The sequence below is a fragment of the Onychomys torridus genome, chromosome 3 (assembly GCF_903995425.1).
Source record: "Onychomys torridus chromosome 3, mOncTor1.1, whole genome shotgun sequence".
Taxonomy (NCBI): Eukaryota; Metazoa; Chordata; class Mammalia; order Rodentia; family Cricetidae; genus Onychomys; species Onychomys torridus.
Genome location: NC_050445.1, coordinates 30,710,520 through 30,716,519, shown reverse-complemented (window position 1 = coordinate 30,716,519; position 6,000 = coordinate 30,710,520).

Genomic DNA, 6,000 nt, shown 5'->3' with positions numbered 1-6,000 from the left:
TAGGTTTGCACACCAAGTACAACATAGCACTCCAGTTTCCCCAAGAGTAAGGTCAGAAATCTGAAGAAAATTGTGGCTACCTTGGAGGGAGAGGAGACACTCAAATAAAGAGAGACATTCATGCCCCCTCCCTCTGTTATCAGAACGCAAACAGTGATCCTTTCAGAATTAATAGGTTCCCAGGAAAGCCTATAGGGGAAGGAAAAGGCTAAAACCCTGGCTGTTGTTTTGCTATTTCCTCCAAATGGAACCATTCCCTTCTGGGGAAGACTCCCTAAGACCCAGGAAGTAAACTAAACTCACAAACCTCAAGAAGTTCCTGAAACTTACAGGTCTCAAACCTCCCCTCCACCCTCTCAGGTTATATAAGCAGTAACAACTCCAGACAAGGAGAGACTCTCCAGCTAGCTGAGCTGCCTACAAGTCATGCAGGGAGCTCCAGGGATGCAGCTTTGTGAGTCATCAGCCTGCTGGGGTGGGCCTTTCAGGGATGCTGCTGCCTTTGAGTCATCCGTGCTCCCATAAGTAACCCTTCACCCACGTCCCTATAAGTCAGCCCTCACCCACGCTGCTAAAACGCACCCCAGTAAACTCACTGAGTTAGGCTTCCATAGAAAGGCTCCCTAGGTACTGTACCTGAGGTGAGTAGATATTTGTTCACACTGCTCCAGAAAAAACTACACGACACCTGAGTCCAGCAAGAGGAGACACTTGCCTGGCAGGGAGAGATTCACACAGTTCAGACAGCGTGTGTTAGCATATGCATTCCTCCTGGCTTTTGTTTCATCTTTTCTATACAATTGGGTTGGGGTTGTTGTTGTTTTTAGAGAAATGTAATTCACGACTAGAGAGATGTCCCAGCAGTTAAGCATTGGCTGCTCTTCCAAAGGACCTGGGAGAGAATTTGGATTCAGTTCTCAGTACCCATATTGCAGCTCACAACTGTCTGTAACTCCTGTCCCAGGGGATCAGATACCTTCTTCTGGACTCTGGGGGAACCAGGCATGCATATGGTGTACAGCCATATATGCAGACAAAACACCCATACACATAAAAATAAATCAATAAATAAAATTTTAAAACCTATTAAAATGGTATTTTGGATTCTACTAAATGTTTCATAAAACATTAAAATGCGCTGGGCGGTGGTAGCGCACGCCTTTAATCCCAGCACTCGGGAGGCAGAGGCAGGTGGATCTCTGTGAGTTCGAGGCCAGCCTGGTCTCCAAAGAGAGTTCCAGGAAAGGCGCAAAGCTACACAGAGAAACCCTGTCTCAAAAAAAACAAAAAACAAACAAACAAACAAAAAACCATTAAAATGCAGTGGTTGGTTTGTGCTCGGTGCTTAGCATGCATGAAGCCCTGGGTTTGATCTCCAGCATAAACCGGGCATGGTGATGCACGTCTGGAATTCCCGTGACTAGTGACTCAGGGTTGTTTAACAGGATGATGGAACCCTTCTCCAACCAGTTGTGTTTGACCCGGGGTCCTATGGTGCTGGACGCTCAGCTGTCCACAAAGCTCATGTTAGAAACTGCCTTGGTTGCTGCTGTTAAACTGACAAAGTCATCACTAGCCTGGTCCTCAGACACCATCAAAGTTCTGAGAAGGGTGGGTTTCACCTGAGCAAGCAGAAGTGCGGACCAAGCAGCTTCCAAATCTATTAAAAGTGACAGAGACTTACTGGCTACCTAGACAGCTACCAAAGTTCCCCTGGATCTTTGGGAGCAGAGGTCTCAGGCAGCATCAGTGTTCACGGCCGGGCTCAGAAGATCGGACAGACTTTCCTGTCGAGTAGAACTTGGTAGGGACCAGCCTACCTTGTCTAAGCAAAACAGGGCAGTTGATTCCCAGTGTCCGGTTTGTCCACAGTCCCAGCAGGGTCTTGGCAGCAGCTGAAATGAAAGGCAGTTGTTGTTGTTGTTGTTGTGGTGGTGGTGGTGGTGGTGGTGGTGTTGCCCAGTGACCTACATTGTCATAATAACCTTAAATGGTGATTTTTTTTTTTTTTTTTTTTTTTGGTTTTTCGAGACAGGGTTTCTCTGTGTGATTTTTTAAAAGTGATTTCATGTGTATGAAAGGATGTAACGTGGTTCAGATGTCTTCCTCTTACTCGTCTTCCGTTGCATTAATACTCCAAAAGTTGATAGTCTTAACAGTAATCAATGGCATTCTGATAAGCTATTAATCCTGCTCTGGCAGAGTACCACTACTATTATCATAGTCACAAGCTCAAGATTTTAAATCTCCTTTGGTTGTTTCTTTTTCTTTCTTTTTTTTTAAAGACGGGGTTTCTCTGTGTAACAGTCCTAGCTGCCCCCTTTGGTTGTTTTCTAAGTATAGATTTAAAAGTGCTTCTCATTGTGCTAAAACATCTGTCTAATCTACCTACATCCAGTCTTCTGGATAGAGGAAAGAGTGTTCATGCTTTGAACCAGAATCATTTTTGAGTCCCCATGACTCAAAGGCATGAATCTTGTGCCTTTTCTTTCTTTCCTTTTTTTTTTGAAAAATTTATTTATGTTTATTTTATGTGCTTTGGTGTTTTGGCATGCATGTTGGGTCCCCTGGAACTGGAGTTACATAGACAGTTGTGAGCTGCCATGTGGGTGCTGGGAATTGAACCCAGGTCCTCTGGAAGAGCAGTCAATGCTCTTAACCATCTGAGCCATCTCTCTACCCATCTTGTGCCTTTTCTACAATGTGGATTTCAGTACAGATTACAAACAGTGGGAATGCTGCTGTGTCTAAATCTTACCTCTTTTTTTTTTTTTTTTTTAAGATTTATTTAATGTATATAGCATTCTGTCTGCATGTACACCTGCAGACCAGAAGAGGGCACCAGATCTCATTACAGATGGTTGTGAGCCACCATGTGGTCACTGGGAATTGAACTCAGGACCTCTGGAAGAGCAGCCAGTGCTCTTAACCACTGAGCCATCTCTCCAGCCCCTAAATCTTACCTCTTTTTATAAACTCAAAAAATTCTTGTAAGCTCCAGAGAGTCAACTTGAATCTGCCTCCAACAGGTAATTAAGTGGACTCCAGATAAGTACTGTCAATCAATATCCTAAATTCCCTACCTACTGCCTGTTCCTCAGGGTGGGATCTCCTACCCACTTTTCCCTGGTCTTGAGACTCCCCTCCCTCAATTACCAGGACCTAAGAAAAACATTTCCCCCAAAACTTCTGCTCTGCCAGCATCTTGCCAGGCCCAGGTGTCCCCTCAAAATCTGCAATTTGAACAGTTTCAAAGTGGCTGCCCTAAGCAGTCCAACCTCATAGACTACTTCAAGTAGACCTGCACTTTCCTAGCACTGGACAGACCCACAGAGCCTGGACAGGGAGTGAAACATCCAGCTATCCCAGGACTGGACCAGCATTCCAGCTTTCTCAGATCCTCCAATGGTGCTGATGCCCCCAGACAACAGGAAGTAGTCTCGAGAGTGCCTTCATTCCCACCTCACCAACTACCCTTCCCTATTTCCTCACCTTTTTATAATAAGCACAGGGAATTTGTTCATTCTGCTGCGGCTGCAGCCTGTCTTTGCCACCAAAGCAGTTAACTTACGTCATCACATGTCGCCAGATGCTTGTCCACCATCAGCTGTCATGTGCACCCCTTAAAAGTGCCCCACCAGGCACAGCTCGCTCTCTTCCTCTTGTTCCTCTCTTGCCTCTCTTCATCCTCTTGTTTCTTCCATGTCTTTCGGTCTGTCGTCTTTCTGTCTGCCTGTCTCGGATGTCCCCACTCTGACATGGCCTTTCTCTTTCCCCTCGCCCCTCCCCCAGCTAACCTCTTGCACTAAATCTGTTGCACGTGGCGTATTTGCTCAGTGGCATACCTTGACAGGGCCCCCGAAGGCATCCACTTCACCTTTCTTTGTTTCTATCCTTTCAATGACTACCTTGCAACTATGTCTTTGTTTCAGGGGGTTGTTGTTATATTTCTGTAACCCTACCCATTTGCCTGCCAAATCCCCCTGAGCCATTAAAAACCTTATCTTCCCTGCATCCAATGCTGACCTCTTGACCCCTGCTTTAGGGGACGCAGCCGTGTACGTGACGAATAAAAAAGCTTGCTTTAATTAATTTGACCATGACGATTTGGGTCGGTGGTCTTTCTCCTTGAGTCTTTGGGATTAACATTACCTCACCTTACACTATGAGAGTGACACCCAGCAATATCACACCTTGGCTGCACTGATTAGTGTGATGCCCAGATCACAGGGACCCCCAAAAGACCACCATGGAGACCGAATCCTGCATGTAAAAGCAAAGAGCCTTTATTTCAAGCTCTGGAGCTTAGTCCCTCTGTCTGTCTGAGAGCAGAGAGCCCTGAACTCAGGTGGGGTGGAATTTTTAATCATAGCAGAGGTTGGGGTGAGGGGATTTCCAGAGTCCAGGACCCTGATTGGCTGACAATTGTCTAGAGGTATCTGTAAAACAAAAAAATAGGTGTGTGCCAGACTCAAGTACATCTGGCCACCTTATCAAATGATTGGAATATTTGGGATGTCAGGTGTTTCCTCGTCCCTGGGTGGTATCAGCTTAAGGCTTTTCCTGGGTCTGGATGTTACCTGCCAGTAAGCCTGTCACAGAAGCTGTGTGGAGGCCCTAAGCCTGTCATGGCTGCTGTGTGGTCGAGCTGTTTTGGGCCTTCACAATTAGTTCTGTGTATCTCTTGCCTCCTATTCAAAATATTCCTCTCATTTTTCCAGCCCCTGAAGGCAATGTGGGGCAGGGGCTCACTAGGTCTCTTTGTCTTTCTCCTCAATGTGGCCATGCTACATAATTTTTCTGCCTTTTATTATTTATTTGCATCTTTTAATTGGCTTATTTGGGATGGGCAGCTGAATCCTGCTTATTGGGGCACAGGCTGTGAACCCCAAGCTTAGTAACATCTTGATCCTCCTGCCTCCAACTCCTAAGCACCAGGATTACAGACAATATACTATCGTGCTTGTTTTTGTTTGTTTGTTTCTTTCTTTGTTTTTGTTTTGTATGAGTGTTCTGTCTACATGTAGGCCTGCATTCCAGATGAGGAGATGAGGGCATCAGATCCTATTATAGATGGTTGTGAACCACCATGTGGTTGCTGGGAATTGAACTCAGGACCTCCACAAGAGCAGCCAATATGCTCTTAACCACTGAGCCATCTCTCCAGCCCACCCATGCTTTGTTTTTTGTTTCTAGTTTTTTGGGTTTTTTGAAAGATTTATTTATGTATTATGTATACAGTATTCTGCCTGCATGTTTGCCCACAGGCCAGAAGAGGGCACCAGATCTCATTACAGATGGTTGTGAGTCACCATGTGGGTACTGGGAATTGAACTCAGGAAGAGCAGCCAGGGCCCTTGATTACTGAGCCGTCTCTTCAGCCCTCTTTCTAGTTTTTGTTTGTTTGTTTTTTTTGAGACAGGGTTTCTCTGTGTAGCTTTGCACCTTTCCTGGAACTCGCTTTGTAGACCAGGCTGGCCTCGAACTCACAGAGATCCGCCTGCCTCTGCCTCCCGAGTGCTGGGACAAAAGGCATGCGCCACCACCGCCCGCCTCTTTCTAGTTTTGATATGGCTGAGAACTGCCGAAACAGCCATGGTCCCTTTATGTGTTGCACCATCTCCTGAATGGGGATCTAGCAATGCAAGGCTGCTGGGGGTTCAAACCCACAACAGGGCACTTGACCAACTTCAGGGGTCTCAACACAAAACACAGCTCTTCCCTCAAAGGGAAGAGATTTTATTCTGGAGCCACATATGCCCTGACCATGGCCAGGGCATACAGATACAGGTTACCCCAAATACCAATGTTCCAACTGGTAACAGTTTCAGGAAGATTTTGTAGTAGAACTGAAAAAGGTCGTCGTAAGTCAGGGTGCTTTAAATACCTATTGGTGGGAACGTCAGGGTACAGCAAGCTCGGGTCCTCTCAGATAGGCCAGGTGCTGTCTGACGGTATTCTTAGCTTTTGCATTGGTAGAAAGCTAATGGTCAGTTTATA